The 24201-nt window shown below is 33.8% G+C and overlaps 1 long non-coding RNA gene and 1 pseudogene across 1 annotated transcript in view; both read left to right on the forward strand.

Moving 5' to 3' along the window:
• The window catches only part of LOC109550123 (uncharacterized), a 592312-nt gene that overhangs the window by 247092 nt on the left and 321019 nt on the right, over positions 1-24201 (forward strand). Inside the window, exon 4 of the long non-coding RNA XR_012326525.1 lies at positions 5664-5755. This is a non-coding gene — a long non-coding RNA (uncharacterized lncRNA). The remainder of the gene's footprint in view (positions 1-5663; positions 5756-24201) is intronic.
• On the forward strand, positions 3695-3853 carry LOC101318250 (small ribosomal subunit protein eS27-like; annotated as a pseudogene).

Below are 24201 nucleotides of genomic sequence, written 5' to 3' on the forward strand. Positions count from 1 at the left end.
AAAGAGTAGTCTGACAAAATTACCTCTATTAGTAAAATTGATGTTGCTTATGCAGAATCCACAAATTATTACTTGATGAGGCTTAAAAGTTGATTTCACCATATTTGAGAGAAACAGGTTGAAAGCAGGAAGAACTTTTTTCCCATTTAATGAGTTTTAGATTTTTAAAAAATACTTCTATTTTTAAATCTTTAGGAATAGAGTTCAGCCAATTAAATAAATATACTTATTGCATATTTGAAGAATTAGAACTGTCTAGTGATATTTACCAAGTAGACTGCTAAATATGTGGAACTCTCTATAATAAATGTAGTTCTTCTAGCCTGATACAACACAATAGTCTCAGATACATGCAATGAATATAGATTACTATCCTTTGAAAATTTATATTTCTTATTTTGAAAGCTTATTTTTAAAGAACCTATAAGAGAGCTTAGTTTAAATATTCTGTAAATGTTATTTTATTTTTTTAAGTATTTATATGTTATTTTAATTAAATTTAATTTTAATATTTTATATATTTATTTTTAGTATTGATTTTATTTACAAACTTTTTTTAAGTTTATGCAATTGCAAACAACTATCCAGTCCCTGCCCTTAAGATGAACTCTAAGTACGATAGAATTGAAGAAACTAAGCTTAGAGGGTCAAGGGTGACTTCCTGGAAGCGTTCATGTCAAAAACAAGGGAACAGCAAATGCGAAGTTCTGGAAGCCAGAGAATTGATACATAAACAAAGAAGAAAAACCTGGCAGCAGTTTAGTACTTCCAGGTACTGAAAAAAGAGGAGAAATTAATGAGGGTTTGCCTGTGATATCCACCCTATGTACCTAATATGTAACATGCAAACAGAACAACATTGCAAAATCACCAAGAACACTCAGTGCAGAGCTTGTAGAAGGGCCTCAACATAAATTAGTTTCCACCTCTCACCAAATACAACAAAGATAGGTTAAAATAAAACTAACTGCATTTTTAGTGGTGAGGAAGAAGGGAGGTGGCATTTAGTGGTGTGGTAGTGAGTAGGAAACATGGCATAGCATAATAATAATAATAATAATAATAATAATAGTTCATGCAGCTTACTATGTGCCTGGTACTGTTCTAAGGACTTTAAAAGAACCATTTAAAATTCATGAAAAAGCCCTATGAGGTAATGTTATCATTCTCAGTTTCCAGATGAAGAAACAGGTGAGAAATTTTAAATAACTTGCCTACGGTTGCATAGCTGAGCCAGAATTTGAAAGCTTAAATTTAAACAGCCCATTTTTTGCATCTGAACTCTACCATTCACCCACTGTGTGGTCCTGGGTAAGTAACTAACTTCACTAACATCTCTCACATTAAAAATGGGGACATAATGAGGCAATTGTGAATATTGAATTTTAAAAAATCATAAAGTTCATGAAATATTATATATCCCCAATAAAATGTTAGTTTTCCTTCCTCTTCCTACAGCCCTCATGGCTCTTATCCATTTATTCAATGGTCATGTACTGACTGCCTATGAAAATATAATACTTAGCCAAAGACTTGGAAAAACACCTCAGACTGTTAACAGTCATTATCACTGAGATGAAGAATGAAAGTAGGCTGGTGTGAGATTTAACTCCTGTATACCAGTGCCAAGCCCATTAATTGGGCCTTATCCCTTTGGGAAAAAGCAGGAAGTATTAGGGAAAGTTCCCAAAACCACCACCCAGTAAGAATGAGCTCTATCATCTCCAGGACCTGAAATTATCACCAAATAGAATAGATGAGGCAGTTTGCAGGTACCAAGCATCCAGTTTACCCTAGTTCCTTTAGGTGACCTAGCCAAGTCATACAACAGGTACCAAAGACATGCAACAGGTCTGAGGTACCTTAAAAATTCTCCATTCCTCAGGCTCAATAAACTGGCTTTTATTATAACCTAAAAGCCATCTTTGTACTTTACTTTTGTTCTTTTTCTCAAACCCTTACTGTACTCCCTCTAGATATTCCACCCAGCTGGGGTCATTCTGACTTTGTCCTATTTACTGTTTATTTCCATTTCCTCTAGTATTTTTCATTTCAACTTCAATAATATGTGGTAAGGCTCTATAAAATTGATAAACAGGAGCATCTCAAAAATTTTAATAGTTTATAACCTGCTGTCATCTTGATGATCACAGCAATTTCAGTACACAACTTTAAATGCTACCTTTCATCCACCAGTCATTTCTCCACTATTTACAAAGCTACCAAACAGAATGTAATGTATATGAGAATATATATTTCACCACCTACCTTTGTTACATGTATTTTAACATGATACTCTGGTTTTTTTTTTTTTCTTTTTTCTTTTTTTTTTTGCGTTACGCGGGCCTCTCACTGTTGTGGCCTCTCCCGTTGCGGAGCACAGGCTCCGGACGCACAGGCTCAGTGGCCATGGCTCACGGGCCCAGCCACTCCGCGGCATGTGGGATCTTCCCAGACCGGGGCACGAACCCGTGTCCCCTGCATCGGCAGGCGGACTCTCAACCACTGCGCCACCAGGGAAGCCCTGATACTCTGTTTTTAATTCTGGATGTTATTTTTAAATTTTCTATTTCTTTTTTGTTGTTAAAGAAGAAAGTCCAAGAGAGAATTTTGATATGTACCCATTTGAAAACTATAGATTTATATAAAAAGCTTGACATAAATGAAGAAAGATGGGCAAAAGGAGTATGTAATTTAGGAGAGAGAAGGTAGTTCCCAAATTTTACACTCTTTGGAGGACTTCATATCAAACATCAAACAATCTCTCATTGGTTTATGGTTATTATGTATAAAGAATTCTGGTAAGCCTTTAACTTAAATATTCTCACCTAATCCTACATTATAATGTAAAAACTGTTATAACTTCAATTTTATAGATAGAAAAAAAAAGGCAAAGATTAAGAAATGTTCCCAAGTCCACACAGCTAGTAAGTATTGGAATCATTGTAAATGCAGGTTTCTCTGACTCTAGGTACTGAACTTTCAAATATTCTGTAAAATCACCATATTTGACAACATGGCAAATGACAAAATAGTAATAATAATAATAATTTGGAGTGAGAAAATCTTTGTTTAAGTCTAAGATTTCACACTTATTAGCTGAATATTCATCGAGTCCAAGCAGAGTCTCAGGATACTTCCATCCTGTGGTCACACCAACACCTGGCTCTCAAGTTCACTCTAGTATTTGTTTCCATTCCACCCAGACAAATGAACATAGAATCATGGAAAGAAATTTTTAACTGTGTACATAACTCACTGACTAGAACTCAGTCACATGACCATTCCTAATTTCACTGGAGTCTTAAAAATGTAGTGGAGCTATGTTTCCAGGAAGAAAAGTTAGCAGGTTTGACATCAGCTAGTAGTCTCCTCCATAAAGTGTATATGTAAAGCCCCATTATTTGATTAATTAGTAGTAATTGCAACTGCTAATTTAAGCCTTTGATGCCCTTGAAAATTAATAAAATAAAAGTATACTTCAAAGGAAAAAAAATAAAGTAATATGTGTGATTCAGAATATTAACATTTGTGGAGCTAACCAATGTTGAAACAAAGAGGCATTTCAACCTTTCACTTGGTGATGACCTACCTAGGAGAACATGCCTCTTGAAAGAATTTTCTTCATCCCTCTCCAGAAGAGAAGAGGAAACACAAGAAGAAGTACCTGGTGCAGAACCCCAATCCCTACTTCATGGATGTGAAATATCCAGGATGCTATAAAATCACCACCATCGTTAGCCATACACAAACAGTAGTTTTGTGTGTTGGCTGCTCTACTGTCCTCTGCTAGCCCACAGGAGGAAAAGCAAGGCTTACAGAAGGATGCTCCTTCCAAGGGAAGCAGCACTAAAAGCACTTTGAATCAAGATGAATGGGAAACCATCCCAATAAACACACTTTGGATTAAAAAATAAAACAGGCATTTCACTATACAAAAATGAAAAGTGAACTACCTTGAGTAGACAGCAACAAGGCAACTCTCCAAAGAAAAATGTCTTTATTTGACTAAGCTAAGGTTAAATAACCTTCACTAGAGAGAATCCCAAAGCAGGAGAGTGTGCTACATAAAAATGTTTGTTTGTTCTTTTCTTACACAATATCACTTTGCATTCCAAATACTCCAGCTAATCTCATTAAAGGTTGGTGAGGGGAAGGGAGTAAAGAGAGAATTTAATTCAGCATGTAATTATTGTTGAGCTGAAGACCATTTTTTTTCAATAAATGAGTAAACTATGAATAACGTTTCACATACTAATTGAAAAACTTCAAGTGAATCAATATTAAAAAATACCCGATTGCTTGTATACCCATATGCCTACTGCAGACACAAATTGGATGAGCATTTTCTGACTTCCTGAGAAATTATCTATCTATATCAAAATATGTATCTATAGATTCATATCCATAAAATATGTGTGCATATCTACAAATTCTCAAAATATTCTGAAAATATTTATGAAACTCAATATCAACAAAAAAAGAATAACATTTAATAGATAAAAGACAAATATGGGCTGAATTAAGGTACCCTCAAAAGCCAGAATTAGATTTTACTCTAAAATCTAAACTAATAAAATGTGTATCGAAAATACAGGATTAGCCATAAATGAGAGTAAAACAAGATATTGTGAATAAGTGAGTAATGGACTAGTTTGGTAAAGTTCAGCACTTTAATTCCTATGATATAAGGATTCACTGCTTGCTATGCAGAAAACTGGTTTATGTTCTTCACGTGAGAAAAATTAAAATGGTAGAAAAGTGACCAATCATGAGAGTCGAGGTGGGGGGTGGGAAGAGTGTGTTGATTCTGCTCATTTAACATGGTTCAAGGTTCAAAGTGGATGGAGTTCTGGCCAATCCAACATTAGCAATCTGATTGCACAGGTTAGGCTTTACCTGAAAGATATTTAAATCAGCTAATTGATTCCTTGTTCTCCACTTAAACTTCTTAAGAAGGTTTCTTCCAATGTATTTTCCCTACAGAAAGAGAATATGCTAGAGAAGCTGAATTAAACATTCTGATTCACTTGACAGATTAATTTCTCTGTGTAAATGAACAATGACATTTTCATTCATACATATCAGTGGTTTATAGCCATCAGTTGCTGTGAATATGAGTCTGTGCACAGAGACAGCTTTCCTCTTAAATTGCAAACAAACTGATCCTGGGAGACTATTATCCATTCCTTGAACTGTGATGAATCCACCAAAGCAAATGCTACTGGGTTTCTGAGCAGCCAGTCCCTCTTCCCCATGTGACATAACCTTGTTCTGGTGTACTTGTTTCTTGGAAAAGTTTTAATTGCTAATTTTTGTTTTGCTAATAGTCTAATTTACTTTAACCTCAGCATTTAATTCTAGAATATTGTGAGATTGTTTAATTTATGGGTCATTAAGTTCTAGATGTTTTTTCCCTTTTTTTCTTGCTTCTTGTTTAAGGACACGAACATATAAAAGAAGATGAAGTACACATGAATGATTACTAAGTGAAATCTGTATATTTTTTATCTTACTGAAAGATTAAAGAAGTTGACTAATACTATTATATATGTACTTTAAGGGCTATTATTAATTTTCAATTATAGTAGTTTTATGTTTGCTCCCAATGTTATTTGCAATTTTTTGATCGTCAGAATTGTTAATTAGCATATGTTTTATAGCATCATGGATCCTGATTCCAGAAGTATCAGGAGCTCTTTCAAGAAATTAGATGATCCATCACCACTGCCTTCATCCAAACAGACTATTTAAGGTAAATCACCTTTTCCATTTATTAGCTGTGAAAATTCTGGTAATCATTTTAAGTTTTCTGTCTTCAGTATGAGTAAGCAAGGCATTTGTAGGACTAAATATAGTACATAAGGTAAAACTATGCCAAAATTTTTTTGAAAGTGATTTTTGTATACAAATGATAAATTTATTGCTAATGAGAGACATCAGATTTTTATAACCTTCCTAAACTACATAACTGTCATGAGGTGATTATAATTATATGCATAAACCATAATTATTCATTGTATGATGTTGAGTCAACAGCAAATTTTCACATGTTTATGAAACATATTAATATTATGTGTATATTATCAATCAAATCAGTCTTAAATTTTAACTACATCTTCAATTTTTCCAAGATTAAATAAAAACTGTTTACAGGATAAATGTGACATGAAAATTTTGCTTTTTATATTCTCATGCTAAAACTTAAAATAATGTTAGCTCTTTAACACATTTCCAGAATGGCATTAACCTGATATTTTTCAAGATTAAATTTTATTAAAGAAACTTATGCATGTCCTAGTTTAGGATAAGCTTAAATGCTAAAATAAATCTCCCTAAGTTTAATGTTCTAAAAATAATTTAAGTTACTATCCTAGAGAACTACTAATAATTTTATGGTATTCATAAAAAAGAAAATACACTCTAAGTAAGTACAAAAAATGCCTGGAATTATAGACCTAGTGCAAAATTCTTAACTTCAACTAATTATATTTTACTCTTGAAACTCAATAATACTCCATACAGGCTGAAGTCATTGATTTTCTGAGTTTACTTGCATAATATTTAGTTCTAAACTTAATTGTTAGACTTCATAAAATACAAGAAAATGGGCATTATAGATGAAACATATTTTTAAAAGATAGAGCTTATAAATTCATAAAATCTCAAGGATAGGAGAAACATTATCACATTTTATATAGCATTTTTCAAAAGTTGAGCATAAAAGCTACAACACAAAAGTCCCCAAAGAGAAAATCATACAGGTCATAGTAGCAAATAACAAATGAATAAATCTAGAAATTTATAGCAAATAGTTAAGGGAAAAAATCACTTTAAAGTCTGAAAATATACTCCCAGGTAAACATTTTGTCAAAAATTGTTTTGCAAAGCTACAAACCTCATATTTACACAATTACAAACTGTGAAAATCTTTTGTCAAGACTTATGACAAAAGCTACTAGAGCTGTAATTAAAGATAAAGCCTTAAATGCCAACTTTATTAAAAAAGAACATTTTAACAAAAAATAGGCATTTGAACTCAGATAATTAAAACATGATGAATCCTAAGAAAAGTATGAGAAAGGAAATATAGTAATAAAGGAAAAAGTAGGAATAATTGAAAATTTAAAATAGCAAAACATTTACATTTTCTGAATAAAAAGTAAAGTGTGCATTCCTATATTTATCTGTTTTGTACATGTATTTCTTCTGCCTGGGACTTATTCCTTTATCTTACCTCTGGAAACTTTGTACTCCTTTTCTATGAATCAACTGAATTACCATCTTCATTCCGAGAACTCCCTGATTCTTCGCTCATATACCTTGCATGTTCCTCATTAGAGATACTGAAACATTGAATCTTTTGAATAAATGATTTTCTGTATGATATCACCACACATTTCAAAGGAAAAATGTAGGATGTAACATATTAAGCAAGCAGTTGATTTAGTTGAAAAAATTACACATGTGTTAGTTTGAATTGGAATTTTAAAAATTGTGTTTAGTGACTGGCTATTGCTGATATATAGAAATACTATACCAAATTATTTGCTTTAATATTAACTGGCTTCTGAATTTTATTGGATTTTCTAGTTATACAATTATATTCAAAAAGAAATCTCATTCTGCATATTCTAATTTCTTCATCTTTATATAAAAACGTCTTGATTATTAAGACAAATCAAAGGAAAATATTTGGATATAATCAATAATTAAGAGCATGCACACTGGTGTAATTTTGCCCAGATGTGAAACCTGGGTCTGCAACCTATCTACCACGTGACCTTGGGAAAGTTACTTATCTCCTTTTTGCCTCAGTTTCTTCCCAGTAACTATCTTTTAAGGTGGGTTTGAGGTTTAAATGAATTAAAACTTGTTATATGCTTAGAATAGTGTCTGGTATTGTTTAACCTTTAAGGCAAATGTCTAAAAGACATAGGATAAAAAACATTTCAAGTATTTTTAAGAATTTTATGTGTTTATTTAAACTATACTCAATAAATACTGTTTAATTAACATTTCCACCACTTTTATTTGTGCAAACTTTACTTTCTCTGTTACATTCTATCTGCAGGACATTAGGCAGCTTTACTTAACATGTGTACACTTCAGGATCTTTATCTGTAAAATGTGGATTTTAATAGTACCATCCATATAGATTTGTGTATAAAAAATAGGATAATGGTAAAATAAGAAAGATTTTAGAACATTTTAAGCTTTCACCAAATGCTAAGTAATGTTATTGACATAAGTGAGGCATTGAATATATTATAAAGGTATTTCATATTGAAAACATAGATTAACCATTAATTTGTGTTGGGGCAACTGACCATTCATTACAGCTAAATAAAAAAGTTCCTTTTCTATATTACACATTACACAAAAACAATTTTATATGTAAAATAGAAATCATTACAGTACTAGAAAAAATATAGGTGGGTATTAGTATAATTTCATAAAGAAAATTTTCAAAGAAAATTTGAAAATTAGTATAATTTTTCAAAGAAAAAAGTCTATTTCATCCTAGTGATATAATCAAAACTTATATAACATCAGAGTAGAAATTATGTTATTAGAGAAAACTTGCTGAATTTTCTTGAATACAGACTCTGCAGAAAATTATGAGAAAGAAGCAACATATTCTGTGCTCTCAAGGGCTATGAAATCTGGTCAGATATCCTTGAATAAAATAACTTGTGAAACGTATGAAGCAGAACATAAGATGCATGGTAAATCACACATGATCTGTAATCCAAGTCAAATTATAGCCAACCTTGAGGACAATTATATAAAATGCAACTGTGCTATTTTTCAGAATGTTATCAATCCTTATCACATTTTTATAGGCTCCAGCTCAGATTTTGTTTTTAATATGGAAAGTTAAAATTCTAGTGTCTTTCCAGAAAAGAAGAAATCATTCATTCTCAATGAATTATATCATATTTCATGGAAAATTTAGCCAAATTTAATCTATATTGCTTCTTAATTTTTATTTTTAAGAAACACAGACATTAAAATGCTCTCTCTGGGTTTTCTTTGTGAGTATCTGGAAAATACAAAGTATCATCATAGCCCTATGTGTCACTGTTTTTCTTTTCAATTCTATAAGCAGACACTGTATTTAATTTGGGGAGTATGCTTTGCTTTAGTAAATTGGATGAAAAATAGATTTTCTAAAAAATGAAGCCTGATTTATCCCTCATTAACTTCTCAAATTATTGAAAATCTCAATAGTGTGATCTGGGAATATTTTCCTAAGGAATAGCTAAATTTTATAAACATTACACTATCTGTTCATTCTGACAAAACTAATATTTCTATTTAGGCAACACACTTTGGGTTTTATCTATTTATTTTCAGTCTAATTAATTTGAGAATCTAGAGTTTCACCCGGAGACACAAAGGAGGCTCCATGGTGCTCATTTGAGATATTGCAAAATTCTGATGCTTCTAAAAATCAGTTAAATTGGCTCTATAATCATTCCTTTTGGTCTTGCTGTTGAAGGTGTAGTTTAGTGGTTTCTCTGATTGCTATACAGAGCTTTATGTTCCTAGAGGACAGGAAGATATAGAACTTACTTCTTTTCAATCATAGTCACCATGTTCTAGCCACACTTGCCTTCCTCTTGCTCTGAATCATCAACCTCATGCTGGCCATGATATCTTTGCACCTGCTGGGTTTTGGTTTTGTTTTGTTTTTTGTCTGAAAAATTTTACCCAGAGTCTTCCTGTATCTGAGTCTTCTGTATTGTTCATGTGTTAGAATATTTATATTACTTACTCTAGTTAGCTTTCCCAGATTATTCCATCTAAAACAGCAGAAACCACACCCCTTCCAACACACACACACACACACACACACAAACACCTGGCCAGTCACTACCACAGAACTTCATTTCCTTTTCTTTATTATTCTGTGTCATGATTGTGTTCGGTTATTTATTTGTCTTATATGTCTCCCCTACTATAATATAAGATCCATGAGAGCAGGGACAGAGGTTCTTTCTTGTACCTCCAGCTTGGAGGACAGGGTCTAATCTACTGAGTGGCCCTCGAGGGTAAGATAATAGAAAGAAATAAGAGAGGAAAGAAGGAAGGAAGAGCAAAGGAGCGAGAATGGAAGATAAGACAGAAGACAAATAGCAGTCCAAGTTATAGGCATGTTAAAGGAGCCACTTGGCCTCTCAAATTCCATTATTACTCTATCAACTCTCATAGTATAAACACCCACTTGAGATTTAAATTCAAGGGTGCTTCACTTGGGAAAGACTACTGTGCTGTGCAAAGTCAAGATCAACATGTCAGTGCTGCTATTTTCTTTTATCTAGAGTTCACATCATGCTTATAATTTTATGTTTTAGTTTCCCTCAGTCTATTTAAAAACTACTTGAGATTATACCAATGTTTTCTCAGTCCTCTTTCTTATCAATTTCTTTCTCTTTTTTAAACTCTATTTCCTTTCCCTATGATGGATGACCCTGAATGACATAAGATTCAATGCAGCAAACTCTAGTAAATATTTTTCTACAATTTGGAATAAAACAATTAATTTCCTAAATAAATTTTAATATATTTACTCATATTTTGGAATTTTGGAACCAGAGTTTCTTTATTTAAACTTTACACACATTTTTAATAATTTGAGAGAGAAACCTTTCACAGTATTTTCACCATGCTTCAGTCTACTTTTGACCAGGTTGTCCTGTTCCTCATGAGTCCTTTGAATTGGTTATAATTGCATAGATTGAATTTAGGGTTACTGACATCCGTAATAGAGGAAAAAAAGTAAGTAACATATATACCTAATAGTAGTGCTAATACTGATGTAAGTATTAAATAAAGTATGGTGCATCTTTTAAATAAACTATTTTTCAAAATTATACATGATAATTGAAAAGAATATATACAATATAAAATTATATCACAGTGAAAATGTAAGACAAAAATTAGATCCACATTATTAAAAAATTATATAAAATAAAATGTGATTCAATGGGTGAGAACTAGAACAATCAAAAAAAAAGGAAAGAAGTTTTGGAGTAAAGAAAATACAAAACCATTGCTTTCTTTAATTTTAATTTTCCCATAATTTATAGTTAGTAATGTAGGAAGAGGAGGAGGAAGATGGGGAGGATATAATTATATTGCCAAAAAGAAAGTAAAGGCACATTAAAATAATTTTGTTACATATGTATCCCTTTTCATTCATGAACAAATCAATGAACATCTACGGTCCCAGGTGTTGTGAAGACAATTTGTTAGGTGTGAACAAGGTTTCTGATCTTCAGGAACCTATAATCTGTGGAGGAGTTTAAAACATATGCATGAATTAATCCATTACCAGGCAGCATACAGTAGTTACTATATGTGAATTGCAAAACAGAATTGTTTTGAGAATCTAAGGTGAGTGACAGAAGGCTTCAGACTCGAGGAAGAAAGAAATATTTTTGTTTTTTATTTTCTTTCAGAGGTGAACCTTCAAATTGGTTCATTAGCAATGAAAATACTCTCACCATGTAATGATGGGAAATTTCCAACTGAGTAAGGGGCAATTTTATCCTGATTTCAGTAACTTTTCATTGATAATTTGCCATAAGCAACTGATTAGATTTTAAAACTTTTTTTTTTCCCTATCAGAGGGCATATTTGTAGTCTGTATATAAAACTCTTTTCTATCAAGAATATATACAAATTTTGGCTACACTAATAAGTTGTAGCAGCTTTTCTTGAAGTTTACACCATGGAATGTGGTCCCATGTGGTACCCCAGGAAACAATTTTGGGAAACACTATGTATATATACCCCTCTCCTGCCAGAGATTCACCATGCCCTTTGCAAATTAAATGTCCTGAGGTCTGCTTAATAATATCAGTTATACTGAACTTTAACCAGTATCCTCAATCTTATTTCACCACAAAATCCTTTGGATTAATAGGTATCATGTGTTAATGTCCCAAGTCTCATGTTTGAGCAGCAATATAGTGTAGCTGTTAAAATCAGAAGCACTGGCTAGAGATTGTGATCTTTGGAGAGTTGTTCCACAGAATTAGGATGATAATAGGATGGTAAATAGATTTTCTTTTTGAGTGTGAGTGAGGAATAATCAAGATTATAAACTTTGATCAAGTCCTGATACTTGCTAAGTGATATAAAAGTGTTATCACTATTAGAGCAGCCTTCTCTGTATCCATAGTGCTGATATTCCATCATGGCTGCACCAACTTACATTCCCAACAACAGAGTAGGAGGGTTCCCTTTTCTCCACACCCTCTCCAGCATTTATTTGTAGACTTTTTAATGATGGCCATTCTGACTAGTGTGAGGTGGTACCTCATTGTAGTTTTAATTTGCATTTCTCTAATAATTAGTGATGTTGAGCATCTTTTCATGTGCCTTCTGGCCATCTGTATGTCTTCTTTGGAGGAGAGGAGGGAGAGGGATGGACTGGGAGTTTGGGGCTAATAGATGCAAACTATTACATTAAGAATGGATAAACAACAAAGTCCTAACTGTATAGCACAGGGAACAATATCCAGTATCCTGAGATAAACCTTAATGGAAAAGAATATTAAAAAAGAATGTATATATATATGTGTGTGTGTGTGTGTGTGTGTGTGTGTGTGTGTGTGTGTGTATAACTGAGTCACTTTGCTGTACAGCAGAAATTAGCACAACATTGTAAATCAACTATACTTAAATAAAAAAAAAAAAAAAATGATGGGGGCTTCCCTGGTGGCGCAGTGGTTGAGAGTCCGCTTGCCGATGCAGGGGACACGGGTTCGTGCCCTAGTCCGGGAAGATCCCACATGCCGCAGAGCGGCTGGGCCCGTGAGCCATGGCCGCTGAGCCTGCACTTCCGGAGCCTGTGCTCCGCAATGGGAGAGGCCACAACAGTAAGAGGCCCGCGTACCGCAAAAAAAAAAAAAAAAAAAAAAAAAAAAAAATGGATTTCTGCCATTTCCTCTCGTGGGCATACCTCTGGTAGTCTAGCGGCTTTGGGACTTGGAACTTTGCCTTTCCCTTGCCATTTTTTCCCTGAAGGACTGTAAGATCTTAATGCAGTATTTCTAATCATGGACCTCCCGTTTTATGTACTTCACCTATGTGCTGTTATATCCTTAATTTAACATTCAATAGGATAATGTATGTCCCTGATCTTCATCATTTATTCTGCCCTGTCACTGGCTTGTCATGACACGCTCGCAGTGGTGAGAGTAGTTCACCAAGTAAAAGATTCCGCCATACCACAGACATAGTCTTGAAGCATGAGTGTGTTGGAAAATATGCCCAGGGAAATCTGATACAGCTCGTAATGTAATCTTTGAGAACCCCTATTGTATAGACTGAGTCTAACAAATACTATGTGATTATTAAACATAAATTGGTGGTTAAATACATATCATAGACATTTTGGGACAATTTGTATAGTATGTAGTGCCTTGATTTTTTATCTGTCTCAATTAATTTGACCTGATGTAATAGAGTTTTTGCCTTTTTAGAGGTCAGGAATGGGCAGATTGGGATATAGCCTTCAAAAGTTCATGTAATTGGTCTAAATATTATTTCCAATTTTATGGCCAGAGCACTTCGTAATATCTCACTGGACTTCAGTTTAATCATCCGTAAAATAGGGATAGTGATACTTTATCCTATATCATAGAGTTACTATAAAGATCATATGGGGGATAAGAATGCAAAGTAACCTGAAAATGTTCTACATATGTAAAGTGGAATTCCTTTACTATAATCATTATCATTTTTGCTAAAAATAGTAACATTTAAGTTTTAAAGTTTACTGTTTGAGTAATATCTCTGCTGGCACAAACCAAGTGAACTAAAAAGGCCAAGAGACCAGGAGTCACCGCTCTTTCAAATTATTTATCAATAGTCATTAAATTGATAATGGTCCAAATAATCTGATAAAAATATTTAGTGGTGCTTTATTTATGACCATAGAACAAATAACCAAGCTATCCAAATTTATTTTCACTATCTTATCTAGACTATTGCCACCAAATCACTTGTGTGATGCACATATCAATCATTACTCCGGCCACTCTTACAAATATGGCTGGAACTCAATGATTTAGGCTCTCTGTTCATTTCCAAGATAACATTAATGTTTTGACAGAGTTTTGTCCCTTGGGTTAGTTTTTCCAATACAGCAGAGAATTGCCAAAACAACTCTTGGAAGAACAAACAGTATTTCTGTGATTTTTCAGTCGGCTAACTCCTGACAGTCTCTTAGAAGGATGAAAAAAGTCAGCTTTTGGAGATCTGCAATATAAACTGAAGCATATCATTTCCCCAAGAGATAAGAAACCTTACACGGCTGAAATGGAATCAAGTCACTGGCAATATCAGCAAGAAGCACACTGTAACTCTTTTGTTGTAATTTTGCATGACAACCTCTAAGGACATTCAGTTTATATCATATTTCAAGACTGCAAATAATTTGTTAAACTTTAATCAAAAAAGTTGTATAGTTTTTCATCTACCCAGTGCCTTATTCCACCCAAAAGAAAAAAGGTCATTGCTTGCAGCTTTGTTTGAAAACCAAATTACTCATTCTGAAATAATATTGAAATTTATAGCATAATAAGAGTAGTCCCTGTAGAATTATTCTCATCATAGTACAGACAAAGCGAAGTTACTGGTGACTCTGGAAATAAGTAATTCACTAGCAAGTTACAGTATCTTTTTCCTAATTTAGTTGTTGATCTCCTGTCTAAAAGAGATGGTACATATTGTTAGGCAAAAGTCATCCTCAAAAGTCATCATAAAAAAGTTCATTATCATGAAAACGTTGATACTAAGAGCAAGTGTAAACAGAGTTAAAGTTTACAAGTCACTAGCAATATAGCTAGTACATGATAATTTACTTTATTAGTGCAGTAGCTACCAGGTTATGGTAATTTGTCTGTCTTTTAAAAAAATATATGTATATAATCTGCATGGTTTTTTATTTGATTAATACCATAAATGTTATTTTATGTTAACAAATACACCCCCAAACATCATTAAATGGTTATATAGTGTGCCCTCATTTAAAAAAAATTTTTTATTGAAATATAGTTGATTTACAATATTGTGTTAGTTTCAGGTGTATAGCAAAGTGATTTAGTTGCATGTATGTATGTATATATATATTCTTTTTAAGATTCTTTTCCATTATAGGTTATTACAAGATATTGAGTATAATTCCCTGTGCTATACAGTAGGTTACTGTTGGTAATATATTTCATATATAGTAGTGTATATATTTTCTTTTTTAATTTTATTTATTTATTTATTTTAACATCTTTATTGTAGTATAATTGCTTTACAATGGTGTGTTAGTTTCTGCTTTATAACAAAATGAATCAGCTATACATATGCATATATCCCCATATCTCTTCCCTCTTGTGTATCCCTCCTGCCCTACCTATCCCACCCTCTCTATCCCACCCCATTAGGTGGACACAAAGCACCAAGCTGATCTCCCTGTGCTATGCGGCTGCTTCCCACTAGCTATCTATTTTACATTTGGTAGTATAGATAAGTCCATGCCACTCTCTCACTTCGTCCCAGCTTACCCTTCCCCCTCCCTGTGTCCTCAAGTCCATTATCTATGTCTGCATCTTTATTTCTGTCCTGCACCTAGCTGCACTTAGGTTCTTCAGAACCATTTTTTTTTTTTTTTTAGATTCCATATATATGTTAGCACACAGTATTTGTTTTTCTCTTTCTGACTTACTTCATTCGTGTGACAGACTCCACCTCACTACAAATAACTCAATTTCATTTCTTTTTATGGCTGAGTAATATTCCATTGTATATATGTGCCACATCTTCTTTATCCATTCATCTGTCAGTGGACACTTAGATTGCTTCCATGTCGTGGCTATTGTAAATAGAGCTGCAATGAACATTGTGGTACATGACTCTTTTTGAATTATGGTTTTCTCAGGGTATATGCCCAGTAGTGGGATTGCTGGGTTGTATGGTAGTTCTATTTGCAGTTTTTTAAGGAACCTCCATACTGTTCTCCATAGTGGCTGTATCAATTTATTCTCACCAACAGTGCAAGAGGGTTCCCTTTTCTCCACACCTTCTCCAGCATTTATTGTTTGTAAATTTTTTGATGATGGTCTTTCTGACTGGTGTGAGGTGATACCTCATTGTAGTTTTGATTTGCATTTCTCTAATGATTAGTGATGTTGAGCATTCTTTCATGTGTTTGTTGGCAATCTGTATATTTTCTTTGGAGAAATGTCTGTTTAGGTCTTCTGCCCATTTTTGGATTGGGTTGTTTGTTTTTTTGATATTGAGTTGTATGAGCTGCTTATAAATTTTGGAGGTTAATCCTTTGTCAGTTGCTTCATTTGCAAATATTTTCTCCCATTCTTTTTAATGGCTGAGTACTATTTCATTGTATATATGTGCCACATCTTCTTTATCCATTCATCTGTCAATGGACACTTGACAGAAGGTTGAAAAGATGAAAAAAGATGAAAAGAAGGTTGTCTTTTCATCTTATTTATGGTTTCCTTTCCTGTGCAAAAGATTTTAAGTTTCATTAGGTCCCATTCGTTTATTTTTATTTCCATTTGTCTAGGAGGTGGGTCAAAAAGGATCTTGCTGTAATTTATGTCATAGAGTGTTCTGCCTATGTTTTCCTCTAAGAGTTTTATAGTGTATGGCCTTACATTTAGGTCTTTAATCCATTTTGAGTTTATTTTTGTGTATGGTGTTAGGGAGTGTTCTAATTTCATTCTCATACATGTAGCTGTCCAGTTTTCCCAGCACCATTTATTAGTGTATATATTTTAATCCCAAATTCCTAATTTATTCCCCCCTTTCCCCTTTGGTAACCATAGGTTTGTTTTCTATGTCTGTGAGTCTGTTTCCATTTTGTAAATAATATTTACAAAACGGAAATAGTCTGTTGTTTTTAAATAAAGAAAACACAGGGCAACACAATACTTGATTGCAGCACCAAAACTGAATTTCAGAGCACACCTGACTTCCCAATTATTCTATATTATCAGTATATACTATTTTTATAACAATATAAATACAATAAATATTATAATTAAAAACCATGTCTCTTTGTAAATAAACTTCATTATTTTAATACTCTGAGGATTTTCTTCTAGTCGTAGTTTAGTCAGTGAATAGTTTGCATCTCAATAAATATGTATTCCTCTTGGTCAAAAATCCCATAAATTAATGTACAACGGTCAAAGGGAAACATTTGTCTATTCCAACAATGTATCTTTAGGGAAGAGCTGACTCATATTTATACCTTGCCTTTAAATATAGTTGTCCTTCTATATAGTATGGAAGATATATCCATACAGGGAGCAATATGCATTCTGGTTAGCATAAGCAGAAAGGGGATTAATTCAAGGTTCTAAATGGATTATAGAATTACTGGGAGGACTGAAGTAATAGACTCTAGGCTGAGCTTCCTAAATGGACTAACAAAGCCATGCCGCACGACCAGCCACTAAAGAAACTGCTGTGCCCTATTGAATTAAGATGCCCCCATCACAGCTGCTGAGTGCAAAATATAGACCTCTATTGTGAGCAGGAAATCATCACTAGCTAAATTGGGAATCATACCTAAGGAAGGAGGCATGCGCTATGAATGATACTTTGTTTGGCAACATCCTTTCTGTGAAAAAATAGCTCTGCACAACAAAAATTATGTATTTGATTCTGCCATTTTACAAGAGCACCATATTCTGACACGGAGCAGTATCAGTAAGAATAACACCACAATATTTTTGTGGTTGTAACTTTGTGTGACAATCTCTAAGGACATTCATATTGCATCATATTTCAATATTCAATAGTTCATTAATCTTCAATCAAGAAAACTGGAATGGTCTCTCAACCTAATGTCTTTTTCCATTAAAAAGAAAAAAGCTTTGCTTGAAAGTTTGTTTTATTTGGAAATCAAATTACTCATTCTAACATAATATCTAAATCTATAGCATATTAAAAGTATTCTAGATGTAAAAAAAATGTTCTTCCTTAATATTAGTCACAAGTCACATCCCTATGATAACAATTTTTGTGTGTTAGTTAGATTCCTTGTGGTTGCATGGAATAAGTATAATCTTTCTTCCACAAAGCAGCTTTCCTAATATTTGAAAATATGTCCTATGTTTTCTATAATATTTCTATCAAGTCTGTTTTACTTCTTTCTTCTACATAAAATAATTTTTAGATTTTCTTCATTTCTGATCACCTTTTTCCAAGCTTGCTGTAATTTTTAGTAGTTGTCTTAAAAAGGAGCCATTTGGTATGGAATACAATTATTAGAAGTAAGAAAAATACAGTGGGGGCATTACATTTTTTTCATTCTAATCCTCTATGCTTGTTAACGAAATGCCCATAATCATCCTGGCACTACTTGTATAATCTCATGAATGTCTTTATATCCATTCTTAAAGTATTTTTCCTTTTATTTTATTTATTTTTTGTTTGTTTGTTTTTGTTTTTGTTTTTGTGGTACGCGGGCCTCTCACTGTTGTGGCCTCTCCCGTTGCGGAGCACAGGCTCTGGTCGCACAGGCTCAGCGGCCATGGGTCACGGGCCCAGCCGCTCCGCGGCATGTGGGATCTTCCCGGACCGGGGCACGAACCCGTGTCCCCTGCATCGGCAGATGGACTCTCAACCACTGCGCCATCAGGGAAGCCCTTTCCTTTTATTTTAAACTAAAACAAAATAATTTGTGAAGTTTCCTTAAATGCTTCCACCACTTCTATCCTATGTCCAGCTGCCCTTCCTGAACTGTATCCAAAATTTTGTAGTTCCTCAGATCTTTTCCTATTTCCTTTTTTCTCTTCACTCTGGACTCTCTCACAAGGTAAATAATCTCACATAGTCACTTCAATAACTTGTTTACTATGTAGTCCACATTTCTACAATTTTCAAAGCTATATTTCAAGCCAGGCCTCACTTCTGGGGCAGCTAAACATAACCTGGCCAAACATGAAATTATTAACTTCCACCTGAACATTTGATATTCTAGTTGTTCTTTTTTTTAGTAAATAGCACCTTGCATCTTCTTAACCGGAAACCCAGTAATTGTTCTTGATTCCTCCCACTCACTTACCTATCCATATCAAAGGTATCATTGAATTTTGTCAATTCTAATTCCTAAATAGTTGTGTAATTTACAGACTCTTTTTTTTTTCTTTCTATTTTTATGCAACTGCCCTCATCCTCTTTCTAGTCTAGTCAACTGTGATATCCTCTCAATAGGTCTTACCTGGCTCCAACCCTTTCTCAAAGGATCTGTCATAGGTTTTTTTTTCCTAATAAAATATTCCATAGCTTCTAATTGTTCCAGAGAAAAGGGATAAATTTATTCTTCTGGCCTATTAGTTCTTGCAGTGGTTCATGCATCCAGTATCAGCTTAATATACCAGCTATGCTAGACTTCCTTCAATGCCCCCAATATTCAGAAGGCCTCTAGGACTTAGAACATGCTGCATTGAAGCCCACTCCCCACCAGCCAATATATGTTTCCATTCTGGTTAGCATAAGCAGAAAGGGGATTAATTCAAGGTTCTAAATGGATTATAGAATTACTGGGAGGACTGAAGTAATAGACTCTAGGCTGAGCTTCCTAAATGGACTATTTACAGAGCAACTATCAATGAGAAAGACCTAAAGACTAGTAGAAAAGGTCTTCTACAACTAAAGATATAAAGAAAGAACCACAACAAAATGGGTAGGAGGGGCAGAAACACCGTAAAGTCAAGATCCATAGCCCTAGGTAGGCAAACCACAAACAAGAGGATAATCACAATTGCAGAGATTCTCCTCAGGGAGTGAGGGGTCTGAGCCCCACATTAGGCTCCCCAGCCCGAGGGTTTTTCACTGGGAAGTTGAGCCAGCAGAACATCTGGTTTGGAAGGCTTTCAGGGCTTGAGTATGAGAAAGCCAGAGGTTTGTAAGAAACAGAGACTCTACTGTTAAAGGACACACACAAAAATCTCACACACTCCAAGACTCAGCACAGAGGCAGTAATTTGAAAGGAGCTTGAGTCAGAGTCAGTTGCTGATCTTGGAGAGCCTCTGGAGAAGCTGGAGACAACTGGAACTCTCCCTGGGGACCTAGATGCTGGCGGCAACCATTTGGGGGAGTTTGTTCTACCAAGAGGACAATGGTGCTGGCAAGTGACGTTTTGGAGCCCTCTCTCTAGACTTAGTGCTGGAATCCAGCCCCACCCACGAATTAGTTGGCACCAGTCCTGGGCCCACCCAGGCAAAGCAGCAAGGCACCCAGGGACCTAGTCCCACCTAACAGCAAGCCTGCACTAACCCTAGGACTTTCAAGGCCCAGGCCCTGACCACTAGTCTTATCTATCCTTTTAAACTAAAAACTAAACTACACATCTGTTGCATGTTTTAGATTACACAGTCAATTATTATTGTCCATGATTAATAGAAAAAAATATAAAATATGCAATTAAACTCAATATTTAGCTTGAGTTAGAGAAAAGACCCCGGCCTAGGATTCAATTCTATCTTACCGGTTGTAGGATTTGGGGCATCATTTGAATTTCTAACTAATAAATCAGTTCATTATGGTATTCCTTTCTATCTGCCTCAAATGGAAAATATGAGAATGCAATGAGAAAGTAGATTTGAAGTTGGAAATGTACAACACAATTGAGTGGCAATGTCAGTAGCTCTGCCTGCTTTGTTATAGCACCCAGTCTGCCTCAGGTCTTGTGTTCCACCCACACCAGCTTCCATCACCTAAGTCATCCTGCCCCAGCAACAAGCTCTTGGTACATCGTCTTCTTCACTGAAAATGCTCTTTTGACCTCTGTGTACTATACATGCCTCCTGCACCCTTCTCTACTTAGTTTTGTTCCATTTATCTTCAGATCTCAACTCAGGCACCTCTTCTTCAGAGGAGATTTCCCCAAATTACAGCACCATCTCTCCCCCTTCCTTCAGTCCGCATTGCCATGAGCTTAATCAAGGTCTCTGCCGCAAATCTTCATGATCATCACACTTGTCAGAGTTTTAATTTTACACTTATTTACAACTATTTGGTTTGTTTTGGTAACATCTATGAGGGTAGGAATCATATTGGTGTTTGCTGATTATGCTATCCTAAAAGCTTAATATAGCAACAGGCACATATTAAATATTTAATAAATGATGGCTAGATGAATCAGATGGATATTAATACAGATTTTAGAATATCTTTTTGGCCTTTGCTTTGCTTTCTTAACCATCCCATTTTAAATTGTATCATACCCACTCCCAACCTTTCTTATCTTCCTCCTTTTCTTTATTTTTCTCCATAGTATTTAATTTCTTCTGACATACTATGGTACAATACCAAATACAGAGTGAGAATAGAGTATAAATGATTGATCAAAACATGATAAAGCTCTGACATTTATATTTAAAGACAAGTCAGATTACTTAGTCAATGCTATTTCTTCTTAATGTATATAAAGTCTGACTTAAAATTTGTTGTTAAATGAATTGCAAGAGGGTCTCAAAGAGGACAAAGAAGTGGTAAAGTTGTATCATTAAATAGTGGTTATGAATCTGGACTCTGGATTGAGAATGCCTAGATTCAAATTCTGGCTTCAACACTTAGAGGCTATCTGGCCTTAAATAATTTAATCTCTTTAAGCCACAATTTCTTCAACTGTAAACTTGGGGGAAGATTTTAGTAGTAATTTCTACACAAATAGGAATGCTCTGAAGATTATGAGATAATACATATAAACACAGTGTTTGGTAAATAGCAAGTACTCAATAAATATTAATGTTACTGTTACCAAAATGATGATTCCTGAGCCAGAGATCACTTCATGAGAAGTGAGAAATATGAGAAAATACAGGCATTCATACAGTTTCTCTGGGGGTTCTTGATGAGTCTTGCTGCCCACCCCTTGATAATTAACACTGGCATAACTACAGTGAACATATATTATTTTGCAGAATGTGAAACATACTGACACCCTGGGTGGAGTGAGGATACCAAACCATTTAAGAGATAGTGTCTTCTTCTAAAGATTTTATATGCAGAACTGTAATCTAGGACAGTACATGAATCATGCTCTGAAAATTAAAATAATTGTTATAGTATAGTGGACAAAGAACTTAATTGCTGCTGTGTTAATTTCTGGAAATTTCAGGAAATTTCTATATGAAGGGTTGAATTTTTACTTAGACCTTGACAAAGGGTTAAGAAAAACCCACAAAGGAAAACTTCTATCAGTTTCTAAAAATTAATGGCATTCTTGCCCTTCCCACAAAATAAAACATCAGAGAAATTAAATATTACTGGAAAATATAAGCAACCCCACTCACAATAAATTTTGATTTTACAGCACTCTGTATATAAGTGAAACATTCAAGTCAAAGTTTACTTGTCACAATCTGATACTTAAAATTTTATTAATTAGAATTACTTGATGGAAATTTATTTTCACATAGCAAATATTTGTACTTTTAGAGACGTTTTTTCAACTTTAACTCATTTATATAAACTACAAAAAATGACTACTATTTCATTTTTTTAGTATCTTTTAAAATATATAAAAGTAGGATTTTTTTCATTAGTAATCAAATAATTTGTACAAAATGAGGTTTTGGAGTACATGAAAATTATTTGTTTTGCTAGTCTTAAATATTCTCTACAACCTTTATATTAGTCATATATCCAACCAATGTTTCTCCAAAATAATATTGACAAAAATTCAATGTAGTCTCTGAAATAAAATAAATTCTGAATTGATAATAGTTGATGTAATATTTTACATTAGTTACAGTTTATTCAAATAGACATGATCTCATTTTTATTATTTGAAAATAAATAGGAGAACAGTATTTTAATGTAATAAATTAATAATCAGAGTTGGTCATTTTTGTCTAAAATAACTTGTTCTCAGTTCATGTAGAAAGATTGCAAATGCAGCAACCATAATGACATATAGCTTGGGAGATCTTTGTCACTTGGTATATGTCAGAAATAGAAGCTCATTTTAAGAGATAAACCAGACTAGTTTTAGAGAAGCCTGTTCAGTCAACAGTGCCTGGAATCTGTGAACTCAAGCATTCCCAAGATAACTTTGACACTATACATTTTGAGAGGCAGCATTTATCAAATTCCAAGGAAGCAGTTATTTCATCTGATTTCATGAGCATGTTTTAATTACCATACTGATGTCTTCAGGCAGCTATGACCGCTGGTTATGGCTCCTGAGGATTCATACCAGACACCTAAATGACCCCATGCATGGAGTTAGTTTTATTTGGGAGGATTTATCTCCTCTTCTTCAAGTCTGAATGATGGTGCTTTTAATCTCAACTTTCCTAGTTTGCAATGCACAAAGTTTTTAGATTTATTATTCTATTCATGTGCTTTCCTTTTCATTTTATTAATTTTATAATTATTTTCTGTACAAAAGAAGGATGGACTAAATTACCTCTTTCTTCAAGGATCTGATGAATTAAAATATTTATATCAGTGTGTATATACACATATACATAAACATGCACATGTATATGCATATATATTTACTGATATCCATATGACAAATAAATCATTTCTTCAGCATTTGTCATAATAAATATAAGTTATTGCCCTCTTTAATTCAGTAGAGTAATATTCTATCAAAATTTAAAAATATAAATAAGATTTAACAAAGTATTAGCATTCTAGGAATGTTATCCCAAAGAGAAAAACATTGTTACAAAAGTTAGATGCAAAGACATGCTATTTGGGGCTATGTCTGTAAGGGGGGACTGGAAAAAAGTAAATGCCTATTACTCTGTGAATGATCAAATACATTTTCTACCACAAAATATTAAGTTGCTATTGAAAAGGGTGAGGGACTTCTATTTCCAGCAAAATTATGAACTAGGCTAGCATCAAACGCTTTCACTATAAATATCAAGAGATACTAGATAAAGTATAATTGCTTCCCATAGATAAATATTTTTGAATCTATGGCTTAATATACAAGAAAGAAACAAATCTCAGGTGTCAGATGCAAAGCGAAAGCTGAAAGCCAAAGCAGTAAGCAGGTGAGCTGATATTACAGCAGCCCTGGAAGGTTAGTTGAACTGTATAATGACTAAAGGTTCAAGTTAGGTTTTAACACCGCACAGGGTAGGAGTCAAGGTCCTCCAACAACTACAAGCCTAGTGAAAAGAAGACACAAT

Source organism: Tursiops truncatus, chromosome 16 (assembly GCF_011762595.2).
Source record: "Tursiops truncatus isolate mTurTru1 chromosome 16, mTurTru1.mat.Y, whole genome shotgun sequence".
Lineage (NCBI taxonomy): Eukaryota > Metazoa > Chordata > Mammalia > Artiodactyla > Delphinidae > Tursiops > Tursiops truncatus.